Source organism: Paroedura picta, chromosome 1, assembly GCF_049243985.1.
Source record: "Paroedura picta isolate Pp20150507F chromosome 1, Ppicta_v3.0, whole genome shotgun sequence".
Classification (NCBI taxonomy): domain Eukaryota; kingdom Metazoa; phylum Chordata; class Lepidosauria; order Squamata; family Gekkonidae; genus Paroedura; species Paroedura picta.
This window is the reverse complement of record NC_135369.1, coordinates 64,327,528-64,352,182: the sequence shown is the minus strand read 5'-3', so window position 1 is coordinate 64,352,182 and position 24,655 is coordinate 64,327,528. Positions and strand designations below refer to the sequence as shown.

The 24,655-nt window shown below is 44.0% G+C and overlaps 1 protein-coding gene across 5 annotated transcripts in view; it reads left to right on the top strand.

Moving 5' to 3' along the window:
- The first annotated feature begins 1,612 nt into the window (after positions 1-1,612).
- Positions 1,613-24,655, top strand: part of LCLAT1 (lysocardiolipin acyltransferase 1) — a 138,673-nt gene continuing 115,630 nt past the window's right edge. For 2 of the 5 annotated variants that reach the window (XM_077341019.1, XM_077341039.1), the window contains exon 1: positions 1,613-2,016. The gene's annotated coding sequence lies outside the window, so the exon portion shown is untranslated. The remainder of the gene's footprint in view (positions 2,017-24,655) is intronic. The other 3 variants (XM_077341030.1, XM_077341004.1, XM_077341010.1) reach the window with 3 other exon arrangements.

Below are 24,655 nucleotides of genomic sequence, written 5' to 3'. Positions count from 1 at the left end.
GCAGCAGCTGCGCAGTGCCATGCTGAGGGGGAGCCCCAGCCATGGCGGCCGCCAGAAAGCACCAAAGGTGAACTGGCGGCAGAGTGGCAGGGCAGACCCCAAGGCAGCAGCCGGGCAGGAGTACGAGGAGGAGCCGCGGCCCGGTACTGACTGATCCTCGGACCAGTTGGGGACAGCTGCTCTATCACATTTCCACTACATATGATAAAAAGAGCCAACTTTATCTAGACATTTCCAACATTTGTTATTACAATTTTTTGTAATTTCAGCAATCACTTTTGGTGTTACATACCACCTATAAAACATTTTGTACCAGTTTTCTCTAAGAATTTGACTTAGTAAGCTTAGGAATTCTAGACCATATATATTCCCACTGTTCAATTGTAACATTCGTCTCAATATTTTGCATCCATTTAATCATACATGATTTGACCTGTTCCTTCTCTGTCTCATATTTTAGTAACACTTTATATATTTGTCCTTACAGATGAGGTTTCTCTTGGAATAAGAATTTTGTAGTGCAGCACGAGGACACAAACCCCGATGCCAGAGCGCGGCCGCGACAATGCACTTCTGCCCCAGTGCCCAAAGAGAGTGCTGGAGCACTCCCAGGCTGCCTTTTGCCTGGCCGGGCGACTCCGAGCAGCTACACCCCCCTTACCCTAGGCGCAAGCAGCTTGTTGCTGCCCCCAATACGTCCTGGCAGGGCACTCTGCCTTGGGGCCTGGACCATTCTGAGAAACAGCTCTGTCAGGAACTACTTCCGGATGTTTAGACAGAATTTCTTTTGCATTAATTTCATCCTATTTGTTCTAGTCTGTCCCTCTGGGGCAAGAGAGAACAACTCTGCTGCATCCTCTGTATGACACCCTTTTAAATACTTGAAGATGGTTACCAGATCCCCTCTCAGTCGTCTCCTCTCCAGGCTTAACAGACCAAGTTCCCCCAACCTTTCCTCATATGTCTTGGTCTCCAAACCCCTCACCGTCTATCTTTAGTGCCTCCTCTGGACACACTCCAGCTTGTCTACATTAATCTTCAACTGGGATGCCCAAAACTGAACACAGTACTCCAAATGTGGCCGAACCAGAGCAGAAAAGCGGTACCATCACCTCCCCTGATCTGGACACGATACTCCGTTTGATACAGAAACACTCTGGTCATAAACCCGCAACCTTGGATAGCTGCATGGCAGACTGCTCGAGTACCACATAGTGGCACGGGATGCAGCAAACATGTTGGTAGTGTAACGTCCTTATGCAAGCGGGCGCTGGTGAGCCAGAGGCCAGGGCTTGAGCCTGGCCTCAGGGCCTGTTCGGATGACCGTGCGGCCATCGTCCCTAACACACTCAGACACCTTTCCCTCAGGTGTTTTCTTTGCTCGGAGGCCTGCTCCGTCCCAGAGGCAGACAGCGCTGGAGCGGCTGGCAGGGCAGAAAAAGAGGAAGCCGCGCCTGCCCCGAGTGTCTTTCCCGCCGTGGCGGTCGGCGGGCCTGGCGAGCGCCGTGCAATTCGGGCGCCGGCTCCAGCCTTCCTGCCCCCGCACCCTCGGCCAGGGGCGAGACGGGCGGCGGGGGAAGGGCTCCCGCAAGGCCGCTGCGGGGGCATCAGGCGTCGGGGGGCGACGCCAGGGCCTTCTTGCCGCCGCCCCCGTCCCTTCCGGGATTAGGCCGGGAGAAAGGAGCGGGGGGAGGGAGTGGATCCCTGGCTCTTTAAGGCAGCCCTGTGGTCGGCGGAGGAGGCGGTCTCTGTCATACGAACCGGTGCAGGGGCAGGAGGCAATCTCCTTGGCAACTGTTGCGCGGGCAACAGCGCACCGGAAGTACCGCAGGGCGGCTAGGTGGGAGGTCAAAGGTGACATCGGGACGAAGATGGCGGCCGCGGGGGGGTTGGTTGTGTCGCCGCGTCGCTCGGCTTCTCTCGCGGTGGTCTGCAGCAGCCCGAGGCGGGGGCTGGGCATCCTTTGCCGCTAAGGGAGCGGGGCTCGGAGCCTTCGAGGCGGAGGCGGCGCTTCAGGTGAGAGGCGGGGCCGGCATGGCGGGTGGGCGGCTCGGGGGACGATGTCGGCTGGGCTCCCTGGGTTAAGTCGCCTGGGGGTCAGCGCGAGTATTTTGGCTTTGCAGTCAAGAGTATTTTGTGAGCGCTCTTTATTTATTTATTCATTCATTCATTTTACCCCGTGGCTCTCTCATGTGCTCTGAAGGAAGGCGCTACAAAGGATGAACCCAAATGAGTTAAAACCGTGCCCTCTGGAAATAATGTTGGAAGGCCGGTTGTCTAGAATTAGGAGTGTCATTTGATTTGCACGGGCGCTGTTGCGATACATCACAGCGCACAGAAGTTGCAAGGAAAATGTGGAACACGCTTAGAGAAACCGGCGCTGGTCCTGGAATGAAAGCTGCCCGAATGGACTAACGGTCCTTGGAAGTAGCACAATTATACTGGGGGTGGAATGACAGCTCTGAACGTGGATTGATAGTCCCTGGAACCAAAGCTCAATGCACAAGGCATCTACAGTGATAGACACATGTTCAATAAATCGTGAGGTTGGAAATTATCCCTCAGGTGTCTGTAGTTCTTAACCTTTTAGTTCCAAAGGCTTTTTTAGAATCTGGAGTGGCTTTCACCAAATTCTAGGTATATAATTAAATTATTTTCTTATTTTAAGAGTATCATCAACACCGTGTTTTCTTGTTCTTCACAAGAAACATCTCTGTTTTCTTTGCCTTCTCTAAAATATTTCCGCCTCTATCTAGAATTCTCTGTTGATCTTTGCTACTTTTTAAAATCCAGTCTTTAACAGCTCTGACTTTTTTAAGGTGACCAGATTTTAACATTGGTAAAGCATGGCACCATTGATGGGGGCAGGGGGGGGTTCTTGATTAAAAATTTGGTCTATATGGAGCAACAAAAAGTTTCATAGAACGCATAGAACACAAAAATAGTATTGTAATATATATATATTTAATTTTGATATAAGTACAATTTGCCAGGTACCCCCAGATGACTCTCCAAAAGTGGGACAATCTGGTCACCTTAGACTTGTTTATTATGTGCTAGACTAGAAGACAGAAGGTTTTACCTCAGTTTTTAAAAAAGAGGATCTCATTTGAAAGCATTCTGAAAACTTTGGAAAAAAGTAACTGACCTGTTGCTGTTTCTGTTTCTTGAAACTAACTTGTTTGGGCTGGTTTTAATCAGTGGTTGTATGTGGTTTTCATTTTTGAACTTTTTAAATTAAATTTATGTGTAGTTGTTTAAAAGAACTTTTCATTATTCATTTAACAATATAAACAATAAAATAAAGACTTTGGTAAGTAATATAAAATCCTTTCTCCTCTGACCTCTTCTCATTTCATTATTAGTGATGATGTGAACAAGCAAAATAAATCTGCTCAATTGTTATAACAGTATAAGCATATTGTCTTATTTTTCCATTGTTGTGACTTTTCTTCCAAGAAAGCAGTTATAGACACCATTTTCCCATAAAATGATCCTCTTGGAACCAATGCTGAGTTTTGGCTTGTTGCAAGAATTTATAATGATTAAAGGTAAAGGTATCCCCTGTGCAAGCATCGAGTCATATCTAACCCTTGGGGTGACACCATCCAACGTTTTCATGGCAGACTCAATACAGGGTGGTTTGCCAGTATCTTCCCCAGTCATTACTCACAGGCAAACAGCTTCAGAAAGCATTTCTGCCGCTTAACACTCTACGCCACAAGAGGCTCTTAATGATTTTGTTGTTGTTATGTGCGAAGTCGTGTCCGACCCATCGCGACCCCATGGACAATGATCCTCCAGGCCTTCCTGTCCTCTACCATTCCCCGGAGTCCATTTAAGTTTGCACCTACTGCTTCAGTGACTCCATCCATCCACCTCATTCTCTGTCGTCCCCTTCTTCTTTTGCCCTCGATCTCTCCCAGCATTAGGCTCTTCTCCAGGGAGTCCTTCCTTCTCATGAGGTGGCCAAAGTATTTGAGTTTCATCTTCAGGATCTGGCCTTCTAAGGAGCAGGCAGGGCTGATCTCCTCTAGGACTGACTGGTTTGTTCGCCTTGCAGTCCAAGGGACTCGCAAGAGTCTTCTCCAGCACCAGAGTTCAAAAGCCTCAATTCTTTGACGCTCGGCCTTCCTTATGGTCCAACTTTCGCAGCCATACATTGCAACTGGGAAGACCATAGCCTTGACTAAACGCACTTTTGTTGGCAGGGTGATGTCTCTGCTTTTTAGGATGCTGTCTAGATTTGCCATAGCTTTCCTCCCCAGGAACAAGCGTCTTTTAATTTCTTTGCTGCAGTCCCCATCTGCAGTGATCTTGGAGCCCAGGAAAATAAAATCTGTCACTATCTCCATTTCTTCCCCTTCTATTTGCCAGGAATTGAGAGGGCCGGATGCCATGATCTTTGTTTTCTTGATGTTGAGTTTCAAGCCAACTTTGGCACTCTCCTCCTTCACCCGCATCAACAGGCTCTTTAGTTCCTCTTCACTTTCTGCCATTAGAGTGGTATCATCTGCATATCTGAGGTTGTTGATATTTCTCCCTGCAATCTTGATCCCAATTTGTGACTCCTCTAATCCCGCATTTCTCATGATGTGCTCTGCATACAAGTTAAATAGGCAAGGCGACAGTATACAGCCTTGCCGAACTCCTTTCTCAATTAATGATTACAAGACCCCAAAGTTTATAAATTCAGTCTTGCTCATATGGGAACCCTGTTTTTTTTGGAGGGGGGGGTTGTTAGAGTTCAATAGCACGTTTAAGATCAACAAAGATTTATTCAAGGCGTGAACTTTCGAGTTAATGCACTCTTCCTCAGACTAAATGAACAACCATAATAACTGTAGAGATATAAGGAAAAGAAAATTGCAAATTGCAAAAGGAAATTGTGGCAAATTAATAAACTGCATCATAATATCCAGATTAAGCCATATGATGCCATATGATAATTATTTTCTAAAACAGCTAATCAATCCTTTTGTGTTCAGTTGTAGTTCACAAAAACATTGGAGAAATAAAACTGTCAATGCTAGTAATTAATGGCAGACACTTACACAGTTGTGTAAAGAAATAATTAAAGGAGACTAGTTGCTGGCCCCATCCGTCTCCAGCCAAGTGTGGAAGCATCCCTGCAAGTGACACACTGTGCTGGCAAGTTCCTTGTCCTGACACCAGAGAGTTAAATTCAAAATTAAATATGTATTACTAACATCACATTACAGTCACATTGTCCCAAATAAACTAAACTAAAAAGAAGAGGGGATTGTAATGAACGTGGTTATAAGAGTTGAATGGGGCTAACATAGTGAGAAAAAAAATCAATTTCCTTGTTGAGTCCTTGGGTATGCCATTGTTTTGAGTGTTGTAATAACTTGCATTTCTGCAATCTCCCTTTCTAGTCTGTACTTGAAATTCCTTTGCAATAAAACAGCTACTTTGAGGTCCCCTATCGAATGTCCTGGAAGGTTGTTCCCCTACAGGTTTTTCAGTCCAGTGATTTTTGATGTAGGACTTATGTCCATTAATTCTTTGGTGGAGGGTTTGACCTGTTTGTCCTACGTAGAGAACAGAGGGGCGTTGTTGGCATTTAATGGCATATACAGTGTTAGAAGATGCGCAAGTGAATAAGCCTTTGATGGTGTGGGTGATGTTCTTAGGTTCAGTCATTGTTTCTCCCCACAACAGGCACCTTATGAGGTAAGTGAGCTGAGAGAACTCTGAGAAAAACTGCTGTGTGTGAGAACAGCTCTGACTAGCCCAGCTGGCTACTGTGGAGGAGCGGGGAATCAAAACTGGTTATCCAGATCATTCATTCATTCATTCATTAGCCCACCACTTCTAGAAAGGCTCGTGGTGGGTTACAAACATATAAAATTCCCAATAACATTTCAACTAAAAACAATATACAATCCACAATTACATATACAAAAATCCAAGATATAACACGGCGAACTAAAAACAACTAACCCCACCCCCTCTGACTAACACCTCCGGGGGTGGACATGGGAGAATTGATCTCCAGCCGCCAGTAGAGTGATCCAAGGGGGGGGGGGTCCAGATCTTCCTTAGCGCACCGGCCTCAACCATAGACCTGGCAGAAGAGCTCCGTCTTGCAGGCCCTGCGGAACGCCCATTAGATAGATTAGAGGCTGCTGTTCTTTAAAACAATTCACTTTTTAATATTACCCTTTATCTTTTTGTATTAACAAATGAAAATATATACCAGAAACTTGAAAAAAAAATGTCTGCCAATCCTTCTGTGCTTTTTCAGAGTTCAGCAAGTTCCCCCTTTTTGCATTTATGGTGTAGTAACACAGAGGCAGCTGGAAAGGCCAGAGGAGGACCCACCTACTGGGTCAGAGGCGGTCCCTGTTCCTGATACAGCAGGGAACTACTTGGGAAGGCAGTTGGTGACCTGAGAGGTGCAGCAGGAATGGAGTATGCCACCTGCAGGAAAGTTGCCTGCCAATAAACAGAAGCAGGGACATCAGCTAGTACACTGGGCAGCAAAGGCTTCTGGATATACAAATGTGTAGGGCAAAACAAGGAAGGGGGTGAAAAGATGGGAAAGTCTCACAGAAGGGAAAGATGGTGCTGGGTTTGGTCAGGGTGGGTGGAGCCCCAAGGATCAAAAGGGGAGGTACCAGGAAAGAAGAAGAAGGCAAGCTGGCTGGGAAAGGCTTTCTCAGATACCACCAAATTAAAAGATTGCATAAGCTATTTTTGTCACATAAGTTTCTGTAGCTTTATCTTTTCCCATACCTTCTTTAAAGCCTCTAAAGCACAAATTACAACATCTGGAATATCTTTTAGCATAATCCACTTTATTTAATTATTTATTTCATGTGTACTCCGTCTTTCTCCCCAGTGGTGATTCTAAAGTGGCATACACCAGTCATCTCCTCCCTTTTATCCTCACAGCTGCCCTGTGAGGTAGGTTAGGCTGAAGAGTATGGCTGATCCAAGGTCTAGCAAGCGGGCATGAATGGGGATTTGAATGTCGGGCTCTTAGATAGTAATCTAACCTTAACTACTACACCACACTGGCTCTCAGTTTCTTTCAGGTGTTGAGTTTGCCTTTTTAAAGTTTTTGTGAAGGTCACTGTTTGTTCCATGGTGGTGGTGAAAAGTACCGTCAGATCATAGCTAACTTATCTTGACCCCAGAGTGTTTTCAAGGCAAGAAGCTAACGGAGGTGGTTTGCCATTGCCTGTCTTTGAATAGCCCCCCTAGACTTTCTGGGTGGTCTCTCACCCCAAGTACTAATTAGGGACAACCCTCCATAGCTTCAGGGATCTGATGTCAGGGTAGCCTAGGCCACCGAGGTCAGGATATGTATTCATAAAGTAGTTTTACTTCCTGTTTAAGAGAAGAAAATAATGCAGTCATATCAGCTTTCAATTCAGCTTTAAAACTTCCAAGATGAGTTACATGTAACCCTTCAGTCACTTATAGTAATGGAGATAGAAGTCTGTTCGTTTGCTAGTTATGAGCAGCCATTTTAGATCTGCTCTCCTCTTCCCCATCTGACCTTTGACTCAGACCTCATTCTAAACTGCCTCCTTATTTTGAAATAGCTGTTTATAATCTGTTATCTGTTTTTTTCTGTGTGGGGGGGGAGGGGTACTGCACTGCTGGAAAGGAGCTGTGGATTTAGTCAGCCTTCTTCAGCTGTGGATTTAGTCATGACCTCACTTCCCCCTCCCAGAAATAAATGTGCCGTTCCTATGGATGATGAAAACATACCACAATATTTATTGATGAAATTCTAGCTTCTTGCAGAATTTCTCATCACTGCAACTATCCCCCAAGCACAATCCCTTATTACTTGTAGGCTTAATATGAAAGACACTTAAGAAGGAAATCAGGGCTTCTGGTGCTTAGCTCTGTCTTGCACTTATGTACTTATTTGACGTTTCAGACTGAGATATAACATGTGGCTTGTCAGCTTTTAGAGCTTATTTGCAAGGCTGTCAGAAACTAATGGTTTTTTAGTGAACATAGTTTTTAGCCACGACATCTTAAAGCAGAATTGTTGGTGCGTTGTCACATTACTTGCCGTTTGTCTTTTGGTCAACTAGAATGCAAACATCTAATGATGGAAGCTAAATATAGTGTCGGTTGGTTTATTATGTGTAAAACTAACAAAAAAGCACTTGCAATCACTGGATTCTTATTTTGGTCCTGATAGAGGATATTTAAAAACAAATGTGATTCCGTTGACTTTTGTCTCTTGTAGAGACAATATTGTACCTGCTGCTTGTAATTTGTCAGATGAAGGCAGTGTTTATATATAAGCACAGTTGTAGCTATAATAAGATTTTTCATGTAACCATCTGCTTCTAGTTCAAATGAATACCAATATCTCTGTGTGCCCAGGAAACTACAAATTTAGTAGGATCTTCTTTGACATTAACTTGTTCCTCATAGTCTTTTTCCAGGCCTGTTCAAATTGAGGTACACTATGTGTCAAGTAGATTTATGAAGCCCCTGTAAACTGCTTTGGCAGATTACTAGTTTGAGCCAGCCTCATTTTTATAAAAGATGAAATGGGTATATGATAGTTGCAGAGTTGTGGGCTGAAATCTGTAAAATACCTATGTTTAATCCAGAAGCATTCTTAGGCCAGGATAATAACATTCCAGGAACTAGAAGCATGTTTTTGGTACCTAGCACTATTTAAGCCAGAACTGTAAAAATATTTCAAATTCTGTTACTATTGAATGATAAAGTTTATTTTTTTAATGCTTTAGCTATTCCAGACTGTGTCAGTTTGAAAGGTACAACATTTGAAAATAGTGCCTGGCCTCATAAAAATGTCTGAAAAATCATTTATATGGTCCTGGTGGTCTGAGAGCTATAAATGCATGTATAAGTAAATGTTTTGTTTCATTAGAAACTGAAAGATATATATCTTTGAAGGAAGGTGCTCCTTAAAATTAATGGTGTCAGTATTGAGTTAATTTTGGAATTGTTCTGCTTGTCAAAATAAATCTGCAAGCCTCACTTTGCTTAGAAGAGTTTATTGTTGTACAAGTCAAGTGTATCGTAGCAGGTTATATATTAAGCTTATAGTATTCTGTTACAACAGGGACTCTGCTTTATTTTTTTGTAGGAATTTTTGTAGATTCCCGAGGGAATCTGTGGCCTTTCCCCTCCTGCCTTAGTGGACTTGGCCACAAGCTAGGTAACTGGCTGCCTCCAGCCAGAAGGCTTGGTGTCAGTTGTGCTGTGGCATGGAGGGTCCGGTTTGTTTTCTTAGCTCCTACCTTTCTGGCCTTCATCAGGTGGAGCTGCCATAGTAGTAGTAAAGGTGAGGAGAGGAAGTGAAAGGGAGGCCAAAGGTGCAGGTGGTGATGTCATTTCTGGTGACACGTCACTACCGGTGGGTGTGGCATGGGAGGTGTGCCCAGCTGACATAACCTCTGAGGGTCCCCAAAGGCTGAAAATTTCTTTCAGGGGCTCCTCCATGGTTAAAAGATTGGAAAAGGCTGAGTTAGAGGCGCAAGGTTTGGTACTGACATGCCCATCATATGCCAGCTGGCTTCCTGCCTGTACATAAAATTACTCCTGCAGGTTCAAGGGACCATGTAGCCTAGCAGTTGGAGGACTTAATTGTGCATTAAAAGCTTTCAGACGTGTCCAGATTTTTTTGCTTCAGTCAAGGTGCATTTGCCACAATACCCTGTTAATAGTAATTGGGATAATCTTATCACAGTTAATGAGTCTCTAAAAAGGTAAAGGTATCCCCTGTGCAAGCACCGAGTCATGTCTGACCCTTGGGGTGACGCCCTCCAGCGTTTTCATGGCAGACTCAATACGGGGTGGTTTGCCAGTGCCTTCCCCAGTCATTACCGTTTACCCCCCAGCAAGCTGGGTACTCATTTTACCGACCTCGGAAGGATGGAAGGCTGAGTCAACCTTGAGCCGGCTGCTGGGATCAAACTCCCAGCCTCATGGGCAAAGCTTTCAGACAGCTGCCTTACCACTCTGCGCCACAAGAGGCTCATTAATGAGTCTCTAACTGATGACAATTATCCCTCGGATGACATCCCATGTGCTAATAAGGTAACTAAGATAATTTCTGACACACCCACCTTTCAGCCCTAGATATCCATCTTTCCTTTGTGGAAGTTTCCCCCCATTGTGAGAACTCTGTACCTGTACTGAAGAGGTAGTATCCACTTTGCTCATCAACCTTTCACTATTCTTTCACAAGCCACCTCAAAAGGAATATTTGTTTTCTATCATTCTTCTATGTCCCCACATTTTTGCTTGCTATAACTGATTCTGTCACATGCACAGACTTTTGAGACATGTAAAAATTAATATTGTTCATGATTTGGGGGGGGGTTTCGAGAGGCACACTTTGTGTTACAGCTTTGAAAAAAATATCTTATATTTCTGGCATTGCCTACATGCGTGATGGCCTATTAATTGCTCCAGGAAGTTAGCCATTTTTAAAAAGACATTCTCATCCCCAGGAACAATGAAGAGGGAGGCGGGTGCGAGGGTGGGACGAAGCAGGTGACTTTAGAAACTTTGAGCCTCCATACCTTCCTTATGCTGGTTGCTTTCCGGTAGTAGTGCTTTTTATGTTGGTGAATCCACTTTATGTGATTCCTGAACTCGCAATTTAAAATGGAGGATGCAGTGAGCAGTTTGCTGCCCAGAAGCTGGATGTGGGTGACGTCATGCGGAGCGGCTGGAATATAACAACTACATTAGGTAAGCATTTCTCTATATTTATTGGATGCAGAAAAGCCACCTGAATTTTGGATCCCTTGTACTTAGTACTGCCTTGCACGACAGATTTCACTTGTTCTTTCCCTGAATCTTTACCCCAGCATCAACTTTGATCCCCAAGCCTTATAGTTTCTGCAGATGCACTTAGATTATCAGCTGCTCAGATGCTTATAAATATCTCCAAATGACTTTCCTCATGCAGAAGACTCCAAAATAATACTATATTGCCCTCAGATTTTCCCACTACTGTGTTTGCCAGCCCCCCCCCCCATGTACACACAGTATACATGCTACACTTGTGTATGTTTCTTTGGTGATACAAAATATTTAATAGGTGATACAAATATTAAGTACAAAATATTAAGTAGTACAAATGGGAATTAGGACCATATTTTCAGGTTTAGCAGCACTGTACTTCTAGCCAAGAGATTCTTGTTTGACCCACTTTATTACCTCATACTTTATTACTGAAGCAGTCACTGAAGCAGCTGGTGCAAATTTAAATGGACTCCGGAGAATGGTAGAAGACAGGAAGGCCTGGAGGATCATTGTCCATGGGGTCACGATGGGTCAGACACGACTTCGCACCTAACAACAATAAACAAATTACCTCATATTATACTTGTAATGAACGCATATTCTGTACATTTATTGAGACAAACATACACAATGAATAATGTTACTGTTTTCCCATTTATAGCCTCCTTTCAACTTCTTTGCCTCTCAGAAACATCCATGATACTGAATTATCCAAACTGAAATGCAGAAGCTTGGTCAAAGTAGGGAAAGATGTCTGAGGCAGTCAAGTCCATAAGTATTGCATCCTCCGTGTTTAAAAGAATCTCACCATTACTGAGCCCATATGGGCCTAGATAGTTTTTGTTTCAGGTTTGCTAATTACTTATCTCTTTTAAAGTTATTGCTGTATCTAAATCTTCTGTATGGTCTGATATCTGGGGGCTTATTGATTCTCCCAGGTTTTCTTTACAAAATATATGAGTTTATTATCCATTTTGTATTCTGGATCTCATTGCTGTCATACAAGTGGGGAGAAGCTTTTGTCTCGTTGTTAAAAAAAAATGTCTTATGTTTGCATGTGTGCCTCTTTTCATGATTCTGAATGCTAACATCTAGCACTTAAATGTAAAATCTAAAACTGCAATATCTCTATTTCAGGCTAGGGGCTTGTTCTACCAGGATAGATTATTCTGCTATCTGGTGTACCCTAATTGCATGTAAAGCGGGATTGGAGACTGCAAATATTAGGTTAAAAGGAGCACTTAGCTCCCTCTATTTGCATCTGTTGTTTACATCTGTTATGCCTGGCCCGATGGAAGTGTGCCTGTCCTCAACTAGGGCCAAGGCCTTTTCAATCCTGGCCCGTACCTGGTAAAATGAGCTCCCAGAGGAGCTGCAGGCTCTGCAGCAGCTTTTGGCGTTCCACAGGGCCTGCAAAATGGAGCTCTCCCATTAGGTCTATGGTTCAGGCTGGCGCAATGAGAAAGATCTGTTGGCCCCCCTCCAGGATATTGTGTGTATGGCGGCTTGGTTTCATCTGCCCCCTCTTCCCACTTCCCATTTGAGTTACCGGGAGAGGGGATGGGTTTTTTATGGTTTTTTCTGTCATTCTTCTTTTTTACATTGTTCATTTGGATGGTGATGTTTTATGTTTGGGATTTTAATGGGGTTTTATTCAGACCAGTGTAACCTGTCATGAGCCACTGGGATGGTGGGCAATAAATCTAAGTTATAATATAATACAATACAATACAATACAATACAATATACATTCTCCCCCTCTCATTCATGCATATTCTTAGAACATCTGAGAAAGGCAGCATTCCTGAGGGGATAGGGTTAAGACAGACAATGACCAGGACCTCCACTACCTCTTTGCTCTGAAAATTAGATTTCCTGTCTTGGACTCCCTTGCACAGGGCATACCTGGAATGTTGTTGGCAGGTTCTATTTCAATTCATTATGTAAATACAATATACAGGAATAGGATATGGTATCTATTGGGGAGTATATTTAAGCCCAGTAGTGCTTTATGGACCCGCAAGATTTTCAAGGTCTTCCATCAGGCATTTGGTTGAGGCACGGCTGCCAGTAACATCTAAGACCTCCCCCCACATTCTCCCTTGTCTTATCTATACCCTGGTTTGTAGGAGAGGCTGCTAGCAGGATGTAGGGGTGATTCTCTAGTTATTTTAGCTGCTTATTTTGTGCATTTAATATGATGTATAAGATGAGACGGCTGGGCTGAGACGGCGGTCCTATAAATGTAATAATAACAATAACAATAATAATAATAGGTCAAAGAAAGCTCCCAAAGTTGTCAAATCTAAGCATTCTGTTGTAAACCAACACAGCTGCATTCTGAAACTTTTTTGTGGTGATTTCAGAACATTAGTCCTGTTTTACCTTGTTATCTCCAAGGTGAACATCAGTTTTATACAATATTATCCTTAAAGAGACCTTGTATGTTTGATAATGGAGGTTTTTGCAAAAATAATTTTTCTAATAATTGCAAATGACAGAATATTTCTCTGAAATCCAAGTTTTTGTGAGCAAGCTAGAGTGTGTAGTTGTTGAGAACATAAGGTTTAGATTTTTTTTTTCAAATCAAAGTTTAAAATAAAACTTGACAACTCTTCACTGTTTCCACTGTTTGTATTTGGCAGGATTTTCAAACTGCTTTCATTTTCCACCACATACTAAAGGGTGAATTTGTTGTGGGCCTTTTCTGGGGATACATTTGTTTCTTTAAATACCTTTTATGATAGTTTGTAAATGGCAAGGTTATCCAAGTATTTCCATTTATTTTGGCTGTTAAGGTGGACCTTAAAAAGCTTTAGTTCTAGACAAAAGGGCAGAAATTTAGGAGCCAGCTTGTTATTCTCCATGATATCCTGTCAGGATATGCAGTGGAGGAACCCAGAAACCTCCATGAAAAAGGGTAAACTTTAGTTACCAAATGGAAGAAAAGGCAGGAGTGGACCCCAGCTGCACCTAAAGGATAGTCAAGGTTTTAAACAATGTCCTTTCTTGAGTTTACTTTCAGTTTATTTCATTCATCCAAGGATGTCAGCCAGAACTGTTTTCCAGATAAAATCCGTTTTCTATTATCTTTTCCTCAGTGGCAAGTCCTTGGAATGAAATAAACTGAATGCAAGCTCAAGAAAGTACATTGTTGAAAAACATTCTTTATTATTGTTTAATGCTATAAGAAATGCTGTAAGAAATGCAAAGAAATTAAAAGACGCTTGCTCCTGGGGAGGAAAGCTATGGCAAATCTAGACAGCATCCTAAAAAGCAGAGACTTCACCCTGCCAACAAAAGTGCGTTTAGTCAAGGCTATGGTATTCCCAGTTGCAATGTATGGCTGCGAAAGTTGGACCATAAGGATGGCCGAGCGTCAAAGAATTGAGTCTTTTGAACTCTGGTGCTGGAGAAGACTCTTGCGAGTCCCTTGGACTGCAAGGCGAACAAAACCGGTCAGTCCTAGAGGAGATCAGCCCGGACTGCTCCTTAGAAGGCCAGATCCTGAAGATGAAACTCAAATACTTTGGCCACCTCATGAGAAGGAAGGACTCCCTGGAGAAGAGCCTAATTCTGGGAGCGATTGAGGGCAAAAGAAGAAGGGACGACAGAGAATGAGGTGGCTGGATGGAGTCACTGAAGCAGTAGGTGCAAACTTAAATGGACTCCGGGGAATGGTGGAGGAAAGGAAGGCCTGGGGGATCATTGTCCGTGGGGTCGCGATGGGTTGGACACAACTTCGTACCTAATAACAACAACAATGCTATAAGGATAGGTCTTCTCTTCTTGTTTTGAGTTATCTGAGACCGTCCTGTGTTTTTCCTATTGGCACCTAAAGGGTAGACTGGACTAAAGTCTGCCAGTGCAGGTCTCCTTGAGAGTAAAGGCCTACTCATAGTTTAAAGTGGGTAGCTGTGTTATATTTTACTTTTACATCCTGCCCTTCCCTGGTTGGCTCAAGTTAAATAATATAAAAATATATTACATATAAAATAATCAGTTTTAAGTTTAAGTTTTAAAATTATTTTTAAAAACTGCCTTCACTTTCCAATTTAGATGTTACTGAGTGGATAGTGCATGTTGGAAAGATTTCAGTTGCTGGATGGTTCTGTAGCAGGGAAGCCAGTGTCTTCCTGATGTTATTTCCTGGCCTCAACCGTAGGCCTGGTGGAACAGCTCTGTCTCCGGAACTGTTTAAAGTCCCAAAGGGCCCTGATCTCAGTAGGAAGAGCGGTCTACCAGGGCCAGGTGGTAGTTGAACAAAAATTTGGTCTAGTAACACCTTAAAGACACAGAATTTTAGGATATAAGCTTTCATGTTGAAACTTATTTTATCAGATACAAATGAGAATGAAGATCAGTCAGCTAGTCCAGGTCTAACAGTTTTCAATACTTTTGTTTTATAATATAAGTGAAGTATGTGCTATATCGTCTTTAAATTCTTATACACATTATTGCAATAACATCATTTCCATGTAAGGCTTTTGATTTTTTAGTATAACATTTCAACCACATGTAATTTGCGTTCGTTTTCTAGTTCGATATTTCAGTTGAAGTCCTGTATATACTCAAATATAAGCTGACCCGCATATAAGCCGGGGCACCCAATTTTACCACATAATCTGGGCAAACTTACTCTTTTATTTAGTCCGTGGCGCCCACGGCGCCATGGGCGGTGTACCGATTGGGCAAGGCATTCATCCATATAATCTGCTTGTTTACTTGGCCTTGTTGTTGTTATGTGCGAAGTCGTGTCCGACCCATCGCGACCCCATGGACAATGATCCTCCAGGCCTTCCTGTCCTCTACCATTCCCCGGAGTCCATTTAAGTTTGCACCTACTGCTTCAGTGACTCCATCCAGCCACCTCATTCTCTGTCGTCCCCCTCTTCTTTTGCCCTCGATCGCTCCCAGCATTAGGCTCTTCTCCAGGGAGTCCTTCCTTCTCATGAGGTGGCCAAAGTATTTGAGTTTCATCTTCAGGATCTGGCCTTCTAAAGAGCAGTCAGGGTTGATCTCCTCTAGGACTGACCGGTTTGTTCACCTTGCAGTCCAAGGGACTCGCAAGAGTCTTCTCCAGCACCAGAGTTCAAAAGCCTCAATTCTTTGACGCTCGGCCTTAAGTCCTTGCAAAAGATTTTACAGACCTCTGTTTTCTTAAATTATTGCAATACCTTAGCCTCCCAAATGGTACAAACTGTAAGACTTGGGAACAAAGGTAGAGAAGCAAGCTATTTTAAGAACAATAAGAAGAGACCAGGGATCTGTTTAGTCCTACATTCTATTTCACACAGCAGCCAATCAGTTACCTCAGGAGGGGGCAATGCACAAGACACATAGGTCAAGGGGTTCCCTTGATGTGTTTCCTGGCACTGGAATTCAGAGGTTTCTTGGTTAAATATAGAGGTTTCCTTTAATCATTATGTCCTAGTACCCATTGATGGATCACTCCTCCTTGAATCTGCCTAACCCCATTTAGAAGCCTTTGTATGCTTGTGGCCATCGCTACATCCGCAAAATGCTGATATGGGAGAGGGCAAAGAACCCTTTCTATCTCTTTTCTCAACTCATGCTTAAGTTTATAAACTTTTATCATGTCCCCCCCTAGTTATCTTTTTAAAAAATAAACCATACTCTTTAGCATTTCCTTATAGGAAAGGTGCTCCAGCTCAGAACTATTATATTGCTTTAGTTACAGCTCAGTTACAGAAGAATTAAGACTGTTCACAATGAGTCATTTCAGTGACTATTTTCTTTAAAATTACTCCTGTTGTAATTCGGAAGTTGACCATCATGGACGTTAAAATGGCTTTTCATTTTGATTCTTAAATATATAAACTTTTACATATGTGCCTTAACCTTACATTAAAAGTGTAATGGAAAAGTAGATCATTTTTCCCCCATATCTGAAAGTTGCTGCCAAGACTGCCTCTCTACAAAAATATCACTGTTATTTTGTAAAATAACATTTTAAAGCTGGTGTATCCTCAAGATGTAAACTACATATTTTTTAAAGCGCCTTAGTTTCTTACACTGAAAGGAAATTAATTCTTGAAAGAATGTTGTACATAATCCATCTGAGGCATTTTTGTTAAAGAAATGTTAGCTGTCAAGAAGGTTGCAGCCAATGTTGAATTATTACAATAACATTTGAAAGGAAGTTTTCATAAAGGGGACACTTTAAAGCATTTCTTCCAGCACTGTAATTGTAGACAAGTTGATTGTTGTTGTTGTTAGGTGTGAAGTCGTGTCCGACCCATTGCGACCCCATGGACAATGATCCTCCAGGCCTTCCTGTCCTCTACCATTCCCCAGAGTCCATTTAAGTTTGCACCTACTGCTTCAGTGACTCCATCCAGCCACCTCATTCTCTGTCGTCCCCTTCTTCTTTTGTCCTCAATCGTTCCCAGCATTAGGCTCTTCTCCAGGGAGTCCTTTCTTCTCATGATGTGGCCAAAGTATTTGAGTTTCATCTTCAGGATCTGGCCTTCTGATATGTCCTCTCAATTTTAGGATAAATGTCATATTTGTCTAAGAAGGCTACTGGAATGTGAAATTTGCTGTTGAGTTATAGACAAGTCATGAGAGAAGTTCCTAAACATTGTCCCTGATTTTGTGTATTTGACAGTAGACTGGAACATAGATATAGGCCAGCTTATATATTTAGAGAAAATTGGACCCATGTTGAGACAGGAAAATATGTCTAGGTGTGGGACTGCAATGAGGAAAGTAAGCTATACAATTTTCTTAGCTTCGTTCAGGTCTATTTTGGCCTATATAGCTTTTTGTGCAGAGTTTGTGGCCTCCAGAATTATCTTTCTAGAGGTTTTAGGGGTGTTGCTGTGAGAAGAGAATAATGAGAAAGGTCCATATCAGCAGCTGCCTTCTATAAATGAAGCTAATCATCTCTTAGATTCTGTATTCTTGAGTTAAAATCTGTGACTGGGATGGTATTTGCCGAGGTTACATATTTACTGAGTCCAGCTCCAGAACTGTAGTTTAATTACTGGCCAGATCCAGGAAGTACTTGCCAAAGTAGTAGGGGGGAAGTCATCCAAGGATGGTTAGGTCATGCCTCTGCTCACTCAGGTAGGTCTATTCAAATTCAAATGGATTGGGTGGCCTTATCTGGGTGACCAATGAGCCTCTTGTGGCGCAGAGTGGTAAGGCAGCCGTCTGAAAGCTTTGCCCATGAGGCTGGGAGTTCGATCCCAGCAGCCGGCTCAAGGTTGACTCAGCCTTCCATCCTTCCAAGGTCGGTAAAATGAGTACCCAGCTTGCTGGGGGGTAAGCGGTAATGACTGGGGAAGGCACTGGCAAACCACCCCGTATTGAGTCTGCCATGAAAACGCTGGAGGGCGTCACCCTAAGGGTCAGACATGGCCTGGTGCTTGCACAGGGGATACCTTTACCTTTACCTTTATCTGGGTGACCAAGGACTAGCTGTTCGCTCAGATAGAAGGTTTGTTTCCAAAACAACACAAGAAAATCATACCTTTGCTCCAATAACAATGGAAGTTAAATCTTTTGGCTCGAAGAGCAAGAAGAATGGCTCCAAGATGAGCTCTACTGCCCCCAAAAGCAAGGACGGCTCTGAGACCTAGCCTTAGTGAGATGCAGGTGGACTCCTTTGATTGCCCAGGACCCTGGCCCCAGGCTGGGGGCTCAGTCTGTGGCTGGTATAGGGCATCAGCTGGCTGCCCTGTCGAGGGAGTCACCTGAGGTACTGGGGCTGGGCTCTTTCACTGCCTCATCAGACATCGAAGAACCTTCTGGGGGACACCATGCCTCTCTGGTGAGATCCGCCTGCATCTTGGGGGCTCCCTTTCAGGGTCCTGGGGGGATGGCGGGAACACTTCTGATCAGGGTACCTATTCTGTGGGGGAGAGGGGGAGCAGCATGGATTGTAAAGCCTCATCCAAGACAAGACAAAACAGGGAAACGGGCTGGGAAGTCGGATTGCTCGAGTAGCCATGTAATGGCTGCACCCACTTCTCCTTTGGTGCCAAGCCCTCCCCCTAACCTGGCGACCCTCATCGCCTCTGTAATACCGACATCTAGTGCAAGTTCTTCCCCCAACATAAAGGTGCCCACGTTGCCATTGATTTATGGACTAACAGAACAAAGACTGGCCACTTCAGTGGTGGCAGCAGCACCCACAGAGCATTCTTCTCTTACGACCGGCCCACTCTATCCAGATCTGGTGGTTGCCCCATGGGATTTCCCCTTTCCTACCACCATGCTTCTATGTCCCCTTCCCCGAACGTGACTACACTCAGCCTCCATTTCCAGGTTTCTGTCAGGCCCTGTGAGGAATGGGGCCGGTGATGCCGAGTCAGCACCCCCACTACCAGGAGTGGAGCTGTGGGTCCTATGGGCATATTGGGCTATTGCCCCAAACCAGAACTTTATGTGAGCCTAAGGCTGTGGACTACCCTACCAGGGACCAGGACCGGTCTCTAGTTCTGCACAGAAGTCTCCCACATCATTCCTAGCCAGGCAGGCAGGGGAAATTGAGGAGCCCAGTTTTGAGGCCCCTCTCAGAGGGGTGCAAGCCAAGTGTTCAAGAGAGATGGGAGCCCCTTCACTGACACAAGGGATTGCTAGGGCTGGTGCAAGGCCTGTCAGCTTGGCCACCACCTCACTCCACTTCCCCAATCTGGTAGAGGATATGGAAGAGGGGGAGGAATCTTAGGAAGACAAAGATCTCGATGGAGTGTAAGTAGCTGGACACTCAGGGGAAGCACTTTCACTGTATTTGTGTTCCAATAAAGAGGAGGGAGAGTTGTCTGGGACTGAGGATCAGCCATAGCATGTCTCAACTAGATTATTCCACGCAGAGCACTTCCAGCCAATTCTCTCTAAGGTGTTGTCAACAATCAAATACCTGGTGCCTCCTGAGCCCCCTGAGGAGTTGGGGGAACCTGAGATGGTAGACCTGGATGATAGTATCTTCAGGGATTCTCTGCAGCAGAATAGCATCTTCCCCAGCCACTACCAACCAACCCTGAGGTCAGAATGGGGTATACTGGCATTCCTAACGGGAAAAAAATAATGTGTTGTCTGCAAACAAAAACTATGGAAGACCTCAAGATCCCCCTGGTTGATGTATCTGTGGTGGCTCTTCACTCAGGTGTGGTCCTGTCCAAAGATTGCAATAATGTCCTCAAGGACAACACTGACAAGTGCAATCAGATGGTGCTGAAAAGATCACACAAGGCTACCTCCTAGTTGATCCACAACAGGGATATCCAATTTCACTTGGGCCATCATGGTCTGGGCGGACAATCGGATGAAGTTGCCAGATGAAACCAATCGACAACTGAAGCCGACACATCTTACGATAAAGAGAGCAGCAGAATTCATTGCTGATGAAGGCCAAGACTTGATCTAGTTTGTAGCTAGGGCACAAGTGGCTAACATCATTAACTGCTGCAATGTCTGGTTAAAATTGGAAAGTGGAAACCTCCAAGGTTGCCCTGGCCATGGAAAATTTCTCGGGCTGCCTGCTCTTTGGTAAGTTGAATTTGGAGAAGGTCATAGTAGAAACCAAGGATAGGAAGAAGGTCATACTATTATTGTCTGCCACAAAGCAGGGGGATGACAGACAATGACCTCACTCCTTTCGTTCCTATAGATTGGCTTCCTCAAAGCAAGCCAGAGATTACAAACCCTCTGCAGCATTTCAAAGACACCTGGGCAGCCACACACGGGTCCTCTTGATCATCACTGAGGGAGACAGTATCGAGTGTACCACACTACCAAACAAACTACTTTGTTTCCTCACTGGTTCTGAAACATCCCAGCAGGAAAGCAGCCCTGATGCAGGCGATTCAACACCTTATGGATATGGGGCTATGGAATTGTTTCCAGAGGACCAGTGCTTCAAGGGAATATACTTCATTCTCTTCATAGTTCCAAAGAAGACAGGCAATTAGAGGCTCATTCTGAATCTTAAAACCCTCAACGTATGGGTTCAGGCAGCGAAAGTTCCACATGGAATCCCTGAGACACATCTACAGGTAATTGAAGACGGAGTGTACAGTTACAGGTCGACACATGCGTGACATGAAAGACAAACAACAAAAACAAAGATTTGGAGGATCTGCCAGAATGTTGAACTCAGATGGTCCTCATAATCAGGACTGACATGTTCATGGAGGAGCTTGTTAAAAAAACTGGAAGGCCAGTCCTTGGTCACCCAGATAAGGCCATCCAATTCATTTGAATTTGAATAGCCCTACCTGAGTGAGCAGAGGCATGACCTATCCATCCTTGGATGACTTTGCCCCACTGTAGAGAAGGAACCTTCAGGTAAGACCAATATTTCACTCTCCTATGTAGTTTTTTTTTTCCTGAGCAGCCTTGGGAATGCACTGTGGGCTGTGAAGCACATTAAAGAAAATTATTTGCATCTAAAGTTATTTCTAAATTGCTGACAAAGAGCTACTTGGAGTAGAATAACTCGGTACAATTGAAATAAAAGCTTTTCATGGAATTACAGCCATAGCGTTTGATCTATGTATTCATTAATCTGCTTGCTGTTGTCAGTTCAATAGCTTTCAATAGGCTGATTTTAAAATTATGCCTATGTGTTGCGAAGGTACCAAATTTTGCAATATTTTGAGGTGTGACATAAAAGGAGCAACATATTAAAAACCATCAATACCTTGTCAGAATATGATGAGATGGATTTATTGTAACATGATCCTTGTGGGATTGCCCTTGAAAATGATCTGGAAACATCAGTTGGTGCAAAATGAGCTGTTTGTCTGCATATTTAAGCAGGTAAGATCTGAACTTTAATTTTAAGCAATTCCACTAGTTTCCTGATTGTTCTAAGGTCCAGGTCATTATGCTAGTTGATTACTTTTATGGCTCTTTGGTGACCCAGAGTCCCCTTAACTAAAGGACTTGTATGTACTGGCCAACAATTTTTCCAGTTCATCCTTTCAGTTGGTATAACAGACTGACTAGAGACTGGACACTTTATATAAAGCAGTCACCTGAAGCTGAAGTAAAAAATGGGGGTCCTGTGTCTGTGTAGAAAAGGATTAGTAGAGGAAATGTGCCTACCTAACCTTGATGGCATGCAGCTTAATGCTGCACAACCTGAGAGTGATATTTGATTCCTCCCTCTTCATGGAGGCCTAAGTCACCAGAATAGCTTAGCTGTGGCTCACCAGAAGTCCATACTCCTAACCACTACACCAAGTTGCCTCTCAGTAGCAGTGATGACAACTGGAGAATAATATTCAGCATTTCTATGGTGCTTTCTTTATTAAAACAATGGTGAGGTTTAGCTCAGTTCTATGCCAACAGCCTCTCCACCCTCCCCACTTCTGGTGTTGGGACAGTCACAGGGCTCAAGAGAACCATACTCATGAAATGGTGGCTAGATGCTGAAAGTTATGATAACAGTCCCCAAAATCAGAATTTGGCCCTTTTGTACACCTCTGGCTAGATGGTGATTGGGAATCCAGAACTACGTAAATAGTATATTAAAGGGAGTTCTTCCCTTTAGACCAGGTTTTCTCAATCATGATTTCATGAAAGCCCTGGGAGGGTTTACTGAACGGGTGGGAGTTAATTAGTTTTTAAATATGTTTTTAAAATTTGTTAAACATTGAGTAATATGACCATACTAGTGACCAAGCGCATTGTACTTGTAAATACAACGGGCACTAGGTGTGCTTTTGGGGCGGGGGGGAAGGTTTCCCCCCCCACCTACGGGCCCAGAACCGCACCCGCAGCCTCCTCAAAGGCTGGACTCTGAGGCATTGTACGATTTTGAAGTCCCACCTCCAAAATTTGAGGAATATTTCCAACCCAGGGGTAGCCAACCTCCAGGTGGGGCCTGGAGAGCTCCTGGAATTACAGCTCATCTTCATAGTATAAAGTTCAGCCCCCCAGGCAGAAAGGGCTACTTTGGACAGTGTTGTGATAGAGAAGAGAAATTTAAGGCCTCCCACACAGGTTGTTGTTGAATTGAAAGACTTGAGGCCTACTGCACAGGGTTGTTGTGCAGATGAAACAGGAGACAAAAGAACCTCCACAACAGTATCCAGTTTCGTCTGCAGAATAACGCTGTGCAGTGGCCTCAAATCTGCAGAGAGTTGCAAAGAAGAAATACACATGGCTTGACTGTGTCTAACCCCCGGCCAGAGCAGTATTTTAAGTGAGAATGGGCATTTCTGTGGCCTCCCTATCAGGCGTTTGGCAGAAGGAGAAATTCTCCCACCACCCCAAAAAAGGAATGCCCACCCCCATGCCTTGAGGCTCCCCTGCGTTGCTCTCGCAAATGCCTCAGGGGCTGTCACCTTCCCAGAAAGCCTGAAGGGGGGGAGGGGGAGCATTCTGCAGCCTCCTGCCAGCTCTGTCAGGGTTCTGAGGCAATTTGCAGTTGGACATGACAGTTAGGACAGCCTTGGGGCAAAAAGGGCTGGCACAGCCTGTCCAAGCCTCTGTTCTCATCTCCCTTGGCAGCCCTACTGACCTCCTCTCCCTGCAGTGGTCAGGAGCAGACTGACAGCAATGTCTCCAGATTGCCCCTGGCTGGGCTGGCTGGGTGGGTTGGGAGGCGCAAAGCGCCTCCCAACTGGATGGAACTCTGGTCTGTCCTGGTCAGGGCCGAATCGGAAGGTGCTTTGCACCTTACATTTGGCCCCTCACCCCTCTGGCTGGAATTCCTGCCAGTCTGGGGCCAAGGGGCCAATAGTTGGCCCCTGTTCCCTATCCTGGACTCAGCCCATCCCCCCTTAGCCTTACTGTTTTGTTGATACCACTCCCTGAGCAGTTTACAGATGTGGTCATGTCGACTCCCCCTCCCCAAATGGCCAGTGTTGGGCCTGGAGGGGGAGGAAAGGGGAGGGGCCTTGGGTGGATGTGTACATAACTATGGTTCCCTACCATATTCTGCACAATCATGCCACTTCTGGTGTTTCTCAGAACTTGAGGAATGTTTCAGGGGTTTCTCAATGGTAAAAAAATTGAGAAAGGCTGGTTTAAACATTTGTACCATGTAGGTGAAAGCCCTGAAGTTGACTATGATGATATACAGAAATAGCTATTTATAGAATCAGTAGAATAAACAAAGTGGATTACACCAGACAACCTACAATTGTCAGCAAGGAAGTAATGCCTGTAAATAGTTGAGATTCTGAGATGCTAAAGGTCAGATCTGTATCTTCTAGTAACCAGTGATAAATGGCCTAGTAATAAAGCATTGTTCCAGGACAGACTTGCAAACTGTTGGCAATGGCTTTTATTTTGCTGATGGCTGCCAAATAATTGTTTTATTGGAAGTCATGGCAATGTGTTCATCTGACTCCTTTTCTTATATATTTACAAGATTTGACATGAGAGTTATATATACCTGTCTCAAAACATTTCCCTAAATTCACTCCAGCTCTGAAGTTGTGTTGATTTTTTCAAGAAGGCATAAGTGTCATTAATGCATAGGACTTTTCTAATCCTATCATTACTATGACTGTGCAGTTCAGAGAGCAGCTTGCCCAAGGCCCTTCATAGAGCTTCATGGTTGAAAAAAGAATCTGAACTTGGGCCTTTCATGTCAAAACACATAATGTTATGTGGGCAGAAAGTTCTGTGCCATTCTCCCCCTCCCCTCCCCAATTCTGGTAGAATTTCTTCAGTTCTGAAATCGCTACACACAGCTATCTTCTCTAAGGATTCATGTGGAATTGGGTTGAAGCAGCATAGTACTGGAGGCTCTTATTTGTTGTAACCACCGCAGTACTTATTTTCTTCAGAGACCTTTTTGTTAAAAACAAGTTTGTTTCAAGATCTATGCTTTAATCTCTTACGGCAATCTTTCAACTCCCCTGAAGCCAGGCAGCCTGGGAAA